We start from the raw sequence: 18,215 nt of genomic DNA, 5'->3' as shown, positions 1-18,215 counted from the left end.
AGACCAAGATAAACTTGTTTGGCTCAGATGGTGTCCAGCATGTGTGGCGGCGCCCTGGTGAGAAGTACCAAGACAACTGTATCTTGCCTACAGTCAAGCATGGTGGTGGTAGCATCATGGTCTTGGGCTGCATGAGTGTTGCTGGCACTGGGGAGCTGCAGTTCATTGAGGGAAACATGAATTCCAACATGTACTGTGACATTCTGAAACAGAGCATGATCCCCTCCCTTCGAAAACTGGGCCTCATGGCAGTTTTCCAACAGGATAACGACCCCAAACACAACCTCCAAGATGACAACTGCCTTGCTGAGGAAGCTGAAGGTAAAGGTGATGGACTAAACCCAATTGAGCACCTGTGGCGCATCCTCAAGTGGAAGGTGGAGGAGTTCAAGGTGTCTAACATCCACCAGCTCCGTGATGTCATCATGGAGGAGTGGAAGAGGATTCCAGTAGCAACCTGTGCAGCTCTGGTGAATTCCATGCCCAGGAGGGTTAAGGCAGTGCTGGATAATAATGGTGGTCACACAAAATATTGACACTTTGGGCACAATTTGGACATGTTCACTGTGGGGTGTACTCACTTATGTTGCCAGCCATTTAGACATTAATGGCTGTGTGTTGAGTTATTTTCAGAAGACAGTAAATCTACACTGCTATACAAGTTGTACACTGACTACTCTAACTTATATCCAAGTTTTATTTCTATAGTGTTGTCCCATGAAAAGATATAATGAAATATTTGCAGAAATGTGAGGGGTGTACTCACTTTTGTGATACACTGTATATAGTAGTACTGTATGTAAGTATATATGTATGTATATTGTAGTACTGTATGTAAGTATATATGTATGTATATTGTAGTACTGTATGTAAGTATATATGTATGTATATTGTAGTACTGTATGTAAGTATATATGTATGTATATTGTAGTACTGTATGTAAGTATATATGTATGTATATTGTAGTACTGTATGTAATAATAATAATAATAATACATTTTATTTATATAGCGCTTTTCAAGATACTCAAAGACGCTTTACATAAGACAAATAATCAAAAACAAATACGTACATACACCATACAAATCATAGTACAAAATCAAAAAAGTACATCAACATCAAGAATAATTAAGATAAAAACAAAGAGAGCAGCATAAGACAGTTCATTAAAAATTAGCTAAATTATGAGAGAGAACAACAAATATAGAACAATTTCTTAAAATTAGACAGAAACAGGACAGATTTACATGCAATCAGGAAACTGAAAACTTTACAAGTTTTAGGATCTAGGACTTCACATTTCTGTCGTGATCTAAGTATAAAAACTATTAAAAAGAATAGCAAAAATAAAAGCATTTATTTTGTGTTGTTACAAGTTAAATGCCACTCTGAATAGATGAGTTTTGAGAAGTGACTTGAATTTGGACAGGTCAGGACAATCTCGTAGGTGTTTGGGGAGAGCATTCCATAAAGATGGAGCAGCTATGGAAAAGGCCCTGTCACCCCAGGTCCGGTGCTTGGTCCTAGAGGGTATGGACAGTAGGTTAGCCTCAGAAGAGCGAAGGCTACGGGAGGGAATGTGCTGATGGAGCAGGTCGGTGAGGTAGGATGGGGCCTGATTATGGAGAGCTTTGTGAGTGAATAGAAGAATTTTGAATTGAATGCGTTGAGCAACGGGAAGCCAATGAAGTTTTTGTAGAACAGGTGTAATATGATCACGGGAGCGAGTATGAGTAAGGAGGCGAGCAGCTGAATTCTGGATATACTGAAGTTTTTTTAGGATTTTGTTAGATGTACCATAAAGGATGCTATTGCAATAATCAATTCTGGATGTAATAAAAGCATGAATCAAGGTTTCGGCGGCAGAAAAGGAGAGTGATGGACGTAGACGTGCTATGTTTTTTAGATGAAAGAAAGCAGTTTTGGTGATGTGATTTACATGGCGGTCAAAAGAGAGGTTGCTATCAAAAATTACACCAAGATTTCGGATGTTAGAAGACGGAGACAAAGTGTCATTATCAATGGTAATTTGAAAATTTTTTGTGGTTTTTGCCAGGGTTGTAGGACCTACGATGATCATATCTGATTTTTCACAGTTTAATTTGAGGAAATTAGCTTTCATCCACAATTTCATTTCAGTGATGCAATTTGTCAGAGTGGAGTGAAGTTCAGTATTAATGGATTTGGAGGAGATGTAAAGCTGAATATCATCAGCATAGCAGTGGAAATGTAAACCATGCCGACGTATGATGTCACCAAGGGGGAGCATATAAAGAATAAACAAAAGGGGACCTAACACTGAGCCTTGGGGAACGCCTTGGGACAGTGGAGCAATGGCAGAACTACAATTGTTGATATTAACAAACTGTTGTCTGTTTATGAGATATGACCTTAACCACAAAAGGGCAGTACCAGTGATGTTGACAGAGGATTCAAGGCGGGACAGAAGAATGGAGTGATTAATGGTGTCAAAAGCTGCAGTAAGATCAAGGAGGACGAGAATATTAATTTGTCCAGAGTCTGAGGAAAGAAGAAGGTCATTTGTGACTTTGAGGAGGGCTGACTCAGTGCTGTGCTGGGGGCGGAAACCAGACTGAAATGATTCAAATAGATTATTGGAATTTAGGTGATCTTTGAGCTGTGAGGCAACAACACGTTCCAGTATTTTCGACAGAAATGGAAGATTGGAAATGGGCCGAAAGTTACTCATAATGTTAGAGTCAAGTCCAGGTTTTTTAAGTATGGGAGTAACAGCAGCCAATTTGAGTGATTGAGGGACTGAGCCAGAACTAAGAGAGGAATTGATTATCTCTGTGATAAGTGATGAGATAACTGGAAAACAACCCTTAACAAGTTTTGATGGAGCAGGATCCAAAACACAAGTGGAGCTTCGCATCCCTGTTAAGATCTCAGATAGGTCCAAAAGAGACACAGGTGAGAACTGAGACAGAGGCTGGGTAATAAATTGAGATGAGATAGGCGGAGAAACAGAGATGACAGGGGAAACTGTCAGAAAATTGTGGATATTCTCAACTTTTGTTTGAAAAAATGAGAGGTAAGAGTTACACTTGTCAACTGTAAAGGAATTGGTAGTATTGTCAATTGGTTTGAGAAGTTTATTTATTGTGGAAAAGAGAGTCTTAGGATTTGTTGATCCAGCATGTATGAGTTCGGAATAGTAAGTGGATCGGGCTGCCGTAAGAGCGTCTTTGTAATGTTGAAGATAATCAGAATAAATCTGATAATGTACTGTTAGACCGGTTTTCTTATAAAGTCTTTCAAGCTGGCGTTTACGGGATTTCATTTGGTGAAGCTCAATTGTGTACCATGGTGCGGAATGACTAAATGAAACAAATTTGGTTCTCAAAGGAGCCAGCTCATCAAGACATGAGGCGAGTATGTCATTATAGTAATCGACAAGGTCAGATGAATTACTAGACAGTACAGGACAGACAGACATCTTTTTAACAAGAGAATCTGAGAAAGCAGAGGGAGAGATATATTGAAGATTCCTGAAGGATATTTTACGTTTAGCTCTAGTGATGGGCCTAGTGACCTCAATGTCCATGATGATTGTCAAATGATCAGAGACAGTAAGGTCATGGCTGGACGGCTGATGAACTAGGACACCAGTAGAGCAGACAAGGTCAAGAGTATGACCTTTTTTATGAGTTGGAAAATGTATATGTTGTGTGAAATTAAAACACTGTAACAATTCCAAAAATTCCCTGGCAAATTTACAGTTGTTGTCATCAATATGGATGTTAAAATCACCCATAAGCAGTACAGAGGATGAGAGGGCACTAAGCTGGGTTAAAAAATCTGAAAAATCAGAGAGAAAGGAAGCGTTTGGCTTTGGCGGACGATAAACTACAGCAGTGACCAGAGGAGTAGGCCCTGACAACTTGAAAGCCAGGTGTTCAAAAGAAAGAGCAGCAGGAAAAGACAAAGTGGTTATTTTAATATCATCCCTATAGACTGCAGCAACACCACCACCTCGCCCTTCCATACGAGGTTCATCAATATACGAGTATCCCATTGGCGTGGTCTGATTTAACATAAAATAATCCAAGGGTTTATGCCAAGTTTCAGTGAGACAGAAAAAGTCTAGTTCACTGTCAGATATAAATTCACTGAGTACAGTACTTTTTGTGTTGAGTGAACGAACATGTAAGTATATATGTATGTATATAGTAGTACTGTATGTAAGTATATATGTATGTATATTGTAGTACTGTATGTAAGTATATATGTATGTATATTGTAGTACTGTATGTAAGTATATATGTATGTATATAGTAGTACTGTATGTAAGTATATATGTATGTATATAGTAGTACTGTATGTAAGTATATATGTATGTATGTTGTAGTACTGTATGTAAGTATATATGTATGTATATTGTAGTACTGTATGTAAGTATATATGTATGTATATTGTAGTACTGTATGTAAGTATATATGTATGTATATAGTAGTACTGTATGTAAGTATATATGTATGTATATTGTAGTACTGTATGTAAGTATATATGTATGTATATTGTAGTACTGTATGTAAGTATATATGTATGTATATTGTAGTACTGTATGTAAGTATATATGTATGTATATAGTAGTACTGTATGTAAGTATATATGTATGTATAAAGTAGTACTGTATGTAAGTATATATGTATGTATGTTGTAGTACTGTATGTAAGTATATATGCATGTATATTGTAGTACTGTATGTAAGTATATATGTATGTATATAGTAGTACTGTATGTAAGTACAGTATATATGTATGTATGTTGTAGTACTGTATGTAAGTATATATGTATGTATATTGTAGTACTGTATATAAGTATATATGTATGTATATTGTAGTACTGTATATAAGTATATATGTATGTATATTGTAGTACTGTATGTAAATATATATGTATGTATATTGTAGTACTGTATGTAAGTATATATGTATGTATATTGTAGTACTGTATGTAAGTATATTTGTATGTATATTGTAGTACTGTATGTAAGTATATATGTATGTATATTGTAGTACTGTATGTAAATATATATGTATGTATATTGTAGTACTGTATGTAAGTATATATGTATGTATGTTGTAGTACTGTATGTAAGTATATATGTATGTATATTGTAGTACTGTATGTAAGTATATATGTATGTATGTACTGTATGTTGTAGTACTGTATGTAAGTATATATGTATGTATATTGTAGTACTGTATGTAAGTATATATGTATGTATATTGTAATACTGTATGTAAGTATATATGTATGTATATTGTAGTACTGTATGTAAGTATATATGTATGTATGTTGTAGTATTGTATGTAAGTATATATATATGTATGTTGTAGTACTGTATGTAAGTGTATATGTATGTATATTGTAGTACTGTATGTAAGTATATATGTATGTATATTGCAGTACTGTATGGTAGTATATATGTATGTATGTTGTAGTACTGTATATAAGTATATATGTATGTATGTTGTAGTACTGTATATAAGTTTATATGTATGTATATTGTAGTACTGTATATAAGTATATATGTATGTATATTGTAGTACTGTATATAAGTATATATGTATGTATATTGTAGTACTGTATGTAAGTATATATGTATGTATGTTGTAATACTGTATGTAAGTATATATGTACGTATATTGTAGTACTGTATGTAAGTATATATGTATGTATATTGCAGTACTGTATGGTAGTATATATATATGTATGTTGTAGTACTGTATATAAGTTTATATGTATGTATATTGTAGTACTGTATATAAGTATATATGTATGTATATTGTAGTACTGTATATAAGTATATATGTATGTATATTGTAGTAATGTATATACGAGTATATAGTGCTTATTATACTCAACACGTCACTACAAGCAGTTATAGGCTGCGGTGAATGGAACACTGTGTACGTCTTAATGAAAAAGGCTATAAAAGCAGTTATTTTTACAAATGAAAAATCTAAAGTAACATACACAGCTTTGTTTTGATGTACGTATTTTACTGTTGTTTCCTCGTTTGTATGTAAGGTAAGAAAGTGGGTAAGGATGCGTAAGTGGATACACATGATATGGAAACTGTTCAGTAAGCGCCCCAAAATCATCCATCCTCTTCCTGTGAGTAAAAAATTAATTTTTTTTCTTTTTCTTTAAAAAAAAAAAAAACCCATCCGACTGTATTTACATCTTTCATTATGCTTACTATGTGTTTAATGCTGTAAAAGAAGGAGAAGGTGGAAGAAGAGAGTGAGGAACAGAAGGACTGTGGGGAAAAACAAGAGAACCTGCAGAGCACCTGCAGCCAGGAGATCCTGTTATCAGTTCACAGGATTTATGAAAAGCATGCTGAGTGCTCTGAGAATCTCCTGAGAGAGATTACTAAACTGACAGATATTTTTGAGGTTTGCAAACACTTTATAGAACATCATACAGTAATATAATGTTCATCCAACATTTACCAATTATTAAAAATCTTATATGTCATTTTTGTTTTAGAACACCCAGAAAACAAACAGTGCTGAGATGCAGTCTGCTGTCCCGCTATCAGTCAGTCAGGCCAGTGCACCAGCTCAAAATTATTTCTGCAAAACATCCTCTTTCTTTAGCTCGGCCAGGATCCGGCTTCTTTACTAGTTATTTGTTTTATAGGAAAGACCTTTGAGATCTAGTGGAAGACTTTCAACCAGAAGAACATGCTCAGATAATCCTCAATAAAATCAAAGCATTAAAAAACTCAATTAATGTTGTTTTTTTATTATTTACCCCTTCTTTAACCTTTGTACCACAGACTGAACACAGGGTCCAAAATCAACTTATAATTTATATCCCGCATTACATCTGAAAAAATGATAAGGTAAAAGAAACATCTGAGGTAGCATTCTGATATAAAACAAAACAAAAAATTATGGATTTTAGGGTATATGCTTTTAAAAATTAAACAATTGGTCTTTGGACCAATTAAATATGGATTAATTACACATAAAAAGGACTGTAAATTAAATAAAGCTGCCATGTCATGGGTGTAAGTTATCAACTCCAAAGACAGTCTTTCCATCATATAGTCTTAGTCTAAAATTAATACTTTTCAAACATTCAAATAATTTGATACATATTGTAAATAACTGTATAGATACACGCACACACACATCCACTTAAATACATCTGTGAGAGAAGGCAGATAATCGTTTTTAAAAGTTCTCTTTAATTTCAAAATTACAGTAATTCAAAAGTCTTGTTCTTTTTTTGTTTTTGTAAATTTGAAAGATTAAAGATGTGACATAATTTATTAAATTTTTTCTGTATTGCTAAAACACCAAACCCCATTCTTGGAACACATCTGTCAACTGCCAAAACTCATTTACTGAATCTTTTCACAAAACCTTAAACCATTTTCACCTAGTTTGACAGTTTTCACGCCTGATTTAAACTTTTTGCAAAACTCTAAACACATTATCATTGGCAAAACACATTTCTAATGGTAGTGCACAAAAATGGCACACATGCCACAAAGTTTAAACACAACGAACACACTATTGTCATTGTTAACACACTACAGATAAAAACTGTGCACACGTGTATCATATCATATTATGGTTGAACTCAGAAGGTAAACAGGATAAAAGTCTGTTTAAATGCATGTGGCATTTCTGAGCTGTATTGTGACTTTAGCAATGGAGAGTAACAGTAGAAGAAGTAGAGGAGAGCGTGTCAGAGGTGGTGGGCGAGGGGAAGATTAGGACAACCAAGAACAGAAATGCCACATAACTGGTCAACATGCAATTATAGAAATGCCTTTCCATTGTTGTGGCAATGTGACCATGTAGCCTAGTGAGCAGCCTAGTAAGCAGAAGGTTGCAAGTGTTGGGCCCTTGAGCAAGGCCCTTAACCCTTAGTTGCTTAGACTGTATACTGTAAGTCGCTTTGGATAAAAGCATCTGCTAAATGCTGAAAATGTAAAATGTATGTGCGGCCATCAACAGCAATGGGGTTCTGCATCACCATGTTACATTAGGGCCTTACAACACAGAACATCTAACATTTCTGGATGGTCTACAAGACGCTTTGCTTGGACTTGAGCACAGGGATCCTGAGCTGAGGGAGCAGCCTGTGTACATTGTCGTTTGGGACAATGTGAGCTTTTACCGTGGTCAAAAAGTACATGAGTGGTTTACCAATACCCACTGTTTCATAAATCTAAGCCTTCCACCATACTCTGTCTTCCTAAACCCGATTGAGGAATTCTTCTCAGCATGGGGGTGGAAGATTTATGACTGAAACCCCTATACCCAGAGAAATCTAGTCCAGTCAATGGATGCAGCATGTGATAATATAAGAGTGGATTATTTTCAAGCCTGGATTCGGCATGCAAAAGGATTCTTTCCTGTTGTCTAGATAGGTAGAATATTGTGATGTAGATGAAGTCCTGTGGCCTGACCCAGCCCAGAGACATGATCCTGAGGCAGAATGAATGAATGACATTGCATACTGTACAGTATGTGCACATACTAATAAATATATTGCTGTTCATTTACTGTTTTTCTTTGTTGGTTCTCTAGTATACACACACACACACACACACACACACACATATATATATATATATATATATATATATATATACAGTATATATATACTATATACAGTATACATATAATGTAGCTTATATTTTGGGTTTTGTGTTTACTGTTTTTGAGGAAAGGAGAGAAAATTTCAGGAAATGTATTTTAGCAACTGTAAAACAATTTTGTTTTTTTTATTCTTCAGTTGTGTAATGGTCTCAGATGTAAACAATTCATCTATTTTCTGGTTAACAATGCATAAAGGCTAGGAGTGACAATGTATGAAATCTTTTCTGATCTCATGTTCATACTGCAAACAGGTTTCTATAACGCTGGTTAATTATTGGCATCACTAGCATTTAGTTCTGGTGTAATCCTTTAACATAAATGGTACATCTCACTAAAATATGGTGATTACATCTAGGTAATTGGCTCATTGCGTTTAATTGAGCTTAACTGGCTAAAGCACAAAGATTTATCACTGGAGCCTAATAAAAATGCAAATGCTAATCTTGTTAGAAATGGCTATGTTTTGCTCTTTCCTTTGCAGTGTTCTGTTCACAGATAAGTGCTTAGCAACATCAAATCAGAGGTTGGCTCTCATCAATCAGTCCTTCCACATCTAATAGCAAAGCCTCATGTGTTTCCTTTTTACACACATTTTATTTCTCCCAATTACTAGCAGTGGGCTGTTTTAATCAGCAGAAAGGATCATTGAATCACATTATAAAAGGGTTCATTATATGGCTATTATCACTGTTGCCATGCCAACCTTTACACTCACAATTTTTAATTAATAACATCAATAAATCAGTTATTTCTAGAAAAGGTAATTAAGGCTAACAGTTCACATTGTTGTTTGCTGATAAACACTCAGGTATTTATAAGTGTTTCCATAGGCCACAGTCTTAGGCTACTTGTTTATATATTTACAAGAAATATTTTTTTTTTTTTGCATTTTCTCCCCTTTTTTCTCCCTTTTTAGCGCGGTCAATTGCCAGATTGCGTCATGCTTCCTCTTCACCAATGACAATTCCTGCTGTGATTGAGGAGAACGAAGCTAACCTACGCCGCCTCCGACACGTGGCCAGCATGCCGTATGTATCTTATCACCTACACTTTGACGAGTGCAGTGCAACTCAGCGTTGTGTACGGAGAGACACACCCTGAGAGCACTCTTTTCTCATCTCTGTGCAGGCGCCATCAATTAGCCAGCAGAGGTCGTAATTGCCAGAAGCCAATGAGGACAGTATTTAAACAACGTTGGCATTATGAGGAAAATGTAATTCTTTGGGCAGAACAGTAAGCACTATGTATGGCAAAAAAACAACTGGCTAAATCATTCCTGTGGCGAAACATGCACACAAAACACAAACTTAGATTAGAACATTAAACACCACAACAAACTGAAGCATACAGTCAAAACAACACTGGACAAGTCTCTGAATAGGCCAAGCCAAAACCCAAATTTAAACCTCACTGCACATCTGTGGAGAGCTCTGAAGAAGGCAGCTTATTTTGGCAGTTGCCCAAATCCTGGTGTACAGACAAAAAAGAGGTAGAGGTACTGTAAATCCAAGAACACTGCCATTGCTACCAAATAGACTTTACAAAATATTAAGGGCTTGGATACTTTTAAAATTGCAATTACATCCATTAAATGGATGGATGCTGGAGCCTATCCCAGCTTTTCAATGGGCACAAGGCACACAGTAACACCCTGGACGGGGCACCAGTCCATCACAGGGCAGACAGACATACACACACCCATTCAACTATAGGGCAATTCAGTGCCTCCAATTAGCCTGACTGCATGTTTTTGGACTGTGGTAGAGAGAGAGAGAGAGAGAGAGAGAGACAGACAGACAGACAGACAGACAGACAGACAGACAGACAGACAGATACTATATTAATCCCGAAGGAAATTAAGGAAACTGGAGCTCCCGGTGGAATCCCATGCAGACATGGGGAGAACATGCAAACAAAAATATTGTTGTTGTTGTTGTTATTTTTGTTATTATTATTATTATTACCTTCATCACCGTCATTCAAATATAGTAACAAAATAAAAACAATCTATTTTATTTTTAATGTGAAATGCATTCAGGGGATTACATTTCTTATAATATTAAATCAATTATAATTTTTGTATATACTCTAAAAAAGATATAGTGCCTTTGCAGAATGTGTCTTAGTAGGCTTTCCTCCTTGTGTAACTTCATGCAAATCTTCCCCTTTACCTTTGGTGGCTGTGAAAGATTAATCTCATAATCATTTGTGATTGTTCACTGGCATTTCCATATGGAAGAAAAATGGCACAGCGACAAAACAGTCTGCTGAAACAGCCCACCATTCTGATCTGTTATAAATTTTCATTTTCCATACAAAACGTAGAACCTAACCTCTCCCACACAGATCTGAAATAGAGAAGACCTGCTTACAGCAATGGATGATTGAGTAATTAATGTGAGAGAGGACAGTCTCTATATTTATTGTTGTTGTGTGGAGGTGGCAGACACTTTGACGAGCTCAAAGCTAAAATAATGAATTCATTCTCTGTAGTCATGTATTAACCCTTTCTCTAATGAGTGCTATGCACCTGTAGGTGGGACATATTGTGAGCACTTTGTTCTATTGATCTGACACTGATGCCTTTCAAGCCTCATTCCTCTTTCCATCTCTTGCACTCATCCCCCACTCCTCCTTTTGCCTTCTGCATCCAAATCATGTCCCTGGTGGGTTAAATCGAGAAAAGAGAGATGTAATATGTGTGTGCATCAAGAAAAGGGGTGCATGGGTGAGCGGGGGTTTCCTTGGTGGAGACCCACTGTGGTGGGGCTCCCCTGCTGATATGAAAAGGCAAACCAAGGATTATATTCTTATCCTTGTCTAGCCCCCTTTGGCCTATTTCTAACCCCAAAATCTAAACATACAGAATATTAAATTGTGGTGGCAGTGGCACATTTATTCAAATCAAACTCAAAATGAGATACAGTGTTCTTTGTCCTCAGTGTTCTTTGTATCTCTTGCATTTCTGTTGCTGTATTTCAGTTCTGGGTTGCAGTGTGGTGCAGCAGGTAGTTTCTCTAGAATATTTGGGACCTGTGATTTGTTAAAATTCAATCTTTTTGTAAAAAAACTAATTTTGAATTTGACACCTCTAATACTTGAGTAAAAAGTTCATAGAATATTTATGTTATACCATTTTAATATTATCAGCGTAATCAGGTGCACTGGTAACAGGTTAAGGCATAATGATTGAGTACAAAAGGAACATCCACCAAAAGTTTTGCAAGCAAAAGTGGGTCATGGCTCACCACTTTGTACCAAACATCACTAGAGAAATTGCTTTTTTAATTCTCAATGCAGGTTGTTCATGTCTTTTATCATCTATTGTACATACTATTTTAAAAAGATTCAGTGATTCCTGAAAATCTCAGTTTCAATAAACTAGATCAGTATTTATTTATTGGGGCTCTTCGGTGAGCACTTGAGGTCCAAACAGTGAGGAAAAAGCTAGACTGTGGCAGGGTCTGGAGGCTAGGGCTAGAAGAAAGCCAATAAACTGGTGTCAGAAGTGGGATATTGAACTGAAACCTTTTCTTTAGTATTGGCCCAGAATTAACAAACAGGTGTTTGTAAAGGGCTTTCTGTGTCTCCTATGACATCTTGCGGGCAGTGGGTTCAAAGCATCACAGGACAAACTGCAATGGTGCAAATCTATCTTGGGCTAAAACTGTCTCAGAGGGTCTCCTGTATCTCTCATGAGCATGGTGATGTCATTGCTGTTTACAAACCTCCTGCAACAAAAAAGGCCATGCTCAGTTTTTTGGGCCTTATTGATTACTGCAGGTAATGGATTCCAGTCTGTTCCTATCATAACCAATTGCTAAGAACAATGCTGAATGCTTACAATGTTTAAATAACTGTCCCATGCATTTATTGACAAACTGGAGCTCATTTGCACATCTTTGCTCCTAAAAGACCTGAAATGCAGAAATGGATGTATATTAAAAAATTTATAAAGTTGACCAGACAAAATATGAAATATCTTGGGTTCATACTGTGTGCAATAAAATAAAAGTCAACGCAAATATAAGAAACACTGTGTTGTTTGTATTTGCATTTTACACGCAGTCCCAAATACTTCTGATTTAGGGTTGTAGTTCGAGCTATAAAAATATTCTTACTGCCTTTAAAAATCTCACCATCAAAACCTTTTCCTGTGCTCACTTGCCCAAACTTCGATCTTAATGGCGGTGACGTACACCACTGCATCATGACTATGGAATTGATTACTAAATTCCCTGTATCTGGTTGTATTCTAATAAAGAGACTGAGGAATAATTATATATGGCCATTATAACATTGCTAAAACAACAAACGTAATGGTGGCCTAAGACTTTTCTTTTTTACCTATAAACATTCCTTCTTGGGAGCTTCATTAGCAGAACAGCAAAGTGCCACAGTGGTGGGTATAGGGTGGCCACATTCATAGTCACAAAAAGAAGGACATTACACCCCCAAAAGGAGGACGTCATACCAGGAACAGGGGGACATGATACTGCAACACACAGAATGAAACCATAACCCATATAACAGAGTTTTTGACCAATTTAAGCAAGAATTCTATTACAAATTATTGTTTTACTCACCAAATGTGGTGTCTACTTTTGATATATTTGGCATTTTCACAGCGTTCCTGAGCATGTGAGCTGACTGACTCAAGTAGAGGTGTATGCAGAACAGAGCGAGCCGACGAAATCCACCCAATCACAGACTAGCATTTAGAGGGCGGACCTTCTGCGAATCGTCCGCCCACAATAGGTAGCACCAGAGCGGTAGAGAGAACAGAGTGGCGACACTCCCATAGGGAACCGTTGGAAAGGGGGCGGGACATATTTTCTGTGCAGCTTCCGGGTTGTGGAGCTCTGTATAGTTCCAAACAACCCATAGAGCCTCATTCATTTCCACTACTTATCCAGCATTTTTAGCTGTTTGTTGCTTTGTTTTAAAAAAAATAATGAATTTAATGTCATTAATATACTTAATACTGTTATTGTTTAGCATTTGCTCAGCACTAAATGTTACATGTTTATCTTAATTAATAGATATAACTGAATTTAGCTTAGTCAGCTAAGCTAAATTATTGACACGAGTCTTTTCACCTAAAATTGATTAATTAAAAGTTGATTAATCAAGAGTCTTGTTACAGAAATGATAATAAAACATCAGAGCCATAATAAATCATTATACTTTTACTTTCATACTTAAGTACATTTGAAGGTAAATTTAGTTTAGTACTTTAGTGGAGGTATTTTTACTTTTACTACTACTTTTACTGGAGTAATATTTTACCTTGGATATCTCTACTTCAACTCAGCTACATGGTTTGTGTACCTTGTCCACCACATACATTAGACAAAATGAACTAGTGCATATTAATTATGAATTAATTCATGTATTACATGTAGAAATAAATTATTACTTACTCATGAAATAGATGAATGAATGCTATGTCATGTACATGCACTATAATGTTAAAGGTGCGGTAGTGTGTTTATGAACCTGTTCATTTAGTGCAGGTAAACCTTATGAATCCAGCCACATGGCTTAGTGTTTAACCAAAATGATTATTATTATGAATCCTCAGGAAAGTGAAGGGAGATTAGTTTATGTAAAAAACAAAACATAAAAAACTGTTTAAACTACTTAATGATATCGCATTATGTAATGTATGCTAATATAATGTACTGTGTGTTAACAAGAACGACCTATTAAGTCATTATAAACATCAATCTTCCACTTCATATACCAAATTGACATTAAAGCAGATGCAGTAAATGTAAAGGCAGGTGAAAATACCCAGAAATTGTACAAATGTTTATTATTTACTGTTTAATATTTCATTTACTGCTGCCTGTCCCATATGAGAACATGACAGTGCTGGGTTTGTTTGGAACTATCGGAGGGTTACATGAACCACGTGACCGCGTGGCGGCGAGATCAAGGAGTGTCGCAACTCTCTCTATCTACGGCTCTGGGTAGCACTATAAGCAGTCAAATGAGGCTGTTAAACCAATGAAATACAAAGCATTTGTTTTGACATGTACCTGAGCCAATGACAGATAATATTGATCGAAAAATTTAACCAGTTCACTCCAAAAGGAGGATTTTTAAGTGTCCGTCCTAGCGTTGCATGGGCGGAGGACTGGCAGCTGAAAAACCGGACTGTCCGACCTAAAGCCGGATGGCTGGCCACCCTAGGTGGGTAGGACATAACACAAAGCATAATAGGGCAGTGGTAGCTCAGTGGTTAAGGTGCTGGAATAGTAATCAGAAGGTTGCTAGTTCAAAACCTACCGTTGACACTGTTGGTACCTTCAGTTGCTTGAAGTCATAATTGTAAGATGCTTTGGATAAAACTGTCTGCTAAATGGCACAAATTAAAATAACACATCTGGTGTGTAGTGGGGGTTTGATTATTTACCACTTGTAGCAGTGGTGGTAGAATGAAGTTAACAGGTTTGTTGGTTAGTTTTGTGTGTGTGTATGTGGGTCGTTCTATAATTTGGGGTACATTTCACATCACCAAAAAAGTACAAAATTAATGCTTGAACATTTTTTTTATTTTTTTTTATTTTAAAGGGACAGTAGATGTAGACTACTAGGTAACTTAGTTGACAGGTAACATAGTTGACAATTTCCCTATTTTGACCCATAACTTCAGTGGTAGACCTTGCCTGGCTGACCACATATCATTTCTTGAACAGAATAATGTCTAATTTGAACATACATTTGCACATACAATTAAAATTATAAAAAAATTGTAACCATAACAATGTATGTAACATAGTTGACGGTCAATTAATATGCTCATTGACAATGTTCTATTATAGATAAAATATTTAAAAAAAATAAGAGGACACTTACCACAGTTTGTTCAATATGCCCTCCACAGAGAAAAATGATATCATGTAATGCTGGTCACATAGTTTTAGAACAAACCATTTTTGAGTTGCTGAGTGGAGTTCTGTTAGTAACATAGTTGACAGAACTTTTGCAGACATTAATAAATAAAGATATTTAAATTATTTAAAAGAGAAACTCAATTTAAAAAATATTATTTTTCTTTAGTATTTAAACTGTTTAAATAAATAAAAAAATAGATGTTGTTGCCCTTAATGATTTTATTCATTATTTTGAAACCAAGGCACCCTCAACTTAAAAAACGGACACAGCAAAAACTGTTCATTTAGGAAGATCATGACAAATTTCAAGCTAAATGAAGCATAGGATGCACATGTTTTTGTGATATTACAACATGTTTTCCATTAATAGGTAAAATATGACATTTTTAAAGAAAATAGTTAGAATAAATATAATTATTATCATTGGACATGGAATGTACCCCAAATTATAGAATGACTCATGTGTGTGTGTGTGTGTGTGTGTGTGTGTGTGTGTGTGTGTGTGAACCAGCGAACATTGAATCTTTATGTTGTTATCTTCAGCCTGTACATTTCAAATGTTTAAATGTTAGCCTCGTGTCGACCTGAGTCTTCCATGCTTACCAGAAGCAGCAGCTTTAGCGCCCCCTATAGAGTCAGTACTGAACTCCGATCCAATCACAGGTCCTTTTATTATTCATTCTCTCATCCACGCGCTGTATGTGGTGCTGCAGAGAGAGAGAGAGAAAGAGAGATTGGGTGAGAGCGAGAGAGAGAGAGAGAGCTAGCTGCTTCTGCTGCTGGTACTGAGGTTCGGCGCTGCTGCTTACTGCTGAAGGTTACAGGAACGCACTGTCACTCTCACAGGTAACGATGCTGCATTCACTACTGTTTTAATGCGGTGACATGCCTGCATGTATTATTGTGATAGCTTCAGTGAAACTGCACGCTGTGTTAGACCTGGAATGAAGCTGCTCATGTACTGCAGTGCAGAGCAATAAGAGCTGTTTTCATCGATGGCAGCGTTTTCCTTCTGCGTTTCAGATGTGTCAAGATGTCAGTCGGTTTTTAGAGCTCGTTTGTGGTTCACGCTAAAGATGATGTGCTGTTTAAACACCTGCTCAATAAGAGATGCGTTATGGCATGATAGGAGCCATAATTCCACAAGTGCTGCGAATTTGACTCTATGGACCTGTGCACGACTTGATTAAGCTGATACGTAGTTCTAAAGAAGCTGTAGTGCATAGTTGTTTTTTTCCCTCAAAGCAAAATTAGTGATTTGATTGTAATTAAGGTCCGTTTGGTATCAGAGGTGTGCCTGTGCTCCAAAGGTGGACTATATTGCTACCTTACCTTAAATGACATAAAATGAACCTCTGTCCAGGTCCATGGGCGAGTCTTTGGACACCTACTGATACAGGATACCTTATACAGACATATCTAGACATTATACTGTATATATGACATGTCACTGAATGATCCCATCAAAATACAGAAGCAACATTGTTTCATTATGAGCTTTAGTAGAGTGATCATAGTCGTCTGCATGGTGTACAGTGACATTCCAAATAATGTAGGTTCTAATCAGGGGGAAAATCAGCCTGCATTTGTAGCCAATGTTAGTAATGTAGAGCACGGTGGCTAAATGGGTAGCACTGTTACCTCACAGCAAGAAGGTCCTGGGTTCGATCCCCAGGTCGAGCGGGCTGGGTCCTTTCTGTGTGGAGTTTGCATGTTCTCCACAAGAATTTTCCCAGTTCTTCTCAAATGACACCACTCCTACGCACCAACTTACTCCTCCCTATGAGGTGACAGCACCCTGTGAGGTGGATGGCTACCATGTGCTTTCTTTGAGACACATTAAGCTAGCCATCATATTTTTTACGAAATGCAATGTCATTGGGTGGATACATTCATTTTAAAGATGGGGGTTAAAATGGGGAATTCAATCCTATTCACGCAGAAAGCAGGGACAGTTAGCTTTCAGCTTATGGACATGAATGGCTCGTGGAGTCATTAAACTTGTGAGCTCTGGTTGATAGATGTAGCGTTCTTATGGATAGAGCTGTACAGTACTTTGCTTTGGCAAGGAGTTAAACAGTTTATTATGTATTATTAAATACACCGATCAGCCATAACATTAAAACCACCTCCTTGTTTCTACACACTGTCCATTTTATCAGCTCCACCTAGCATATAGAAGCACTTTGAAGTTCTACAATTATTGACTGTAGTCCATCTATTTCTCTACATACCTTTTTAGCCTGCTTTCACCCTGTTCTTCTATGGTCAGGACCCCCCCAGGACCACCACAGAGTAGGTATTATTTAGGTGGTGGATCATTCTCAGCACTGAGTTGTGTGTGTTTGTGCTGTATGAGTGAATCAGACACAGCAGCGCTGCTGGAGTTTTTGAATACCGTGTTTACTCACTTTCCACTCTATTAGACACTCCTACCTAGTTGGTCCACCTTGTAGATGTAAAGTCAGAAACAATCGCTCATCTATTGCTGCTGTTTGAGTTGGTCATCTTCTAGACCTTCATCAGTGGTCACAGTTGGCTGGATGTTTTTGGGTGGACTATTTTCAGTCCAGCGGTGACAGTGAGGTATTTAAACACTCCATCAGCATTGCTGTGTCTGATCCACTCATACCAGCACAACACACACTAACACACC

The 18,215-nt window shown here is 36.8% G+C and overlaps 1 protein-coding gene across 1 annotated transcript in view; it reads left to right on the top strand.

Annotated features, from left to right (window-relative positions):
* The first annotated feature begins 9,577 nt into the window (after positions 1-9,577).
* Positions 9,578-18,215, top strand: part of cntn1a (contactin 1a) — a 97,830-nt gene continuing 89,192 nt past the window's right edge. Inside the window, exon 1 of the mRNA XM_062992964.1 lies at positions 9,578-9,685. The gene's annotated coding sequence lies outside the window, so the exon portion shown is untranslated. The remainder of the gene's footprint in view (positions 9,686-18,215) is intronic.

Source organism: Trichomycterus rosablanca, chromosome 1 (assembly GCF_030014385.1).
Source record: "Trichomycterus rosablanca isolate fTriRos1 chromosome 1, fTriRos1.hap1, whole genome shotgun sequence".
In the NCBI taxonomy this organism is placed as follows: domain Eukaryota; kingdom Metazoa; phylum Chordata; class Actinopteri; order Siluriformes; family Trichomycteridae; genus Trichomycterus; species Trichomycterus rosablanca.
The sequence above is the reverse complement of the archived record's forward strand: the minus strand, read 5'-3'. Positions and strand labels throughout refer to the sequence as shown.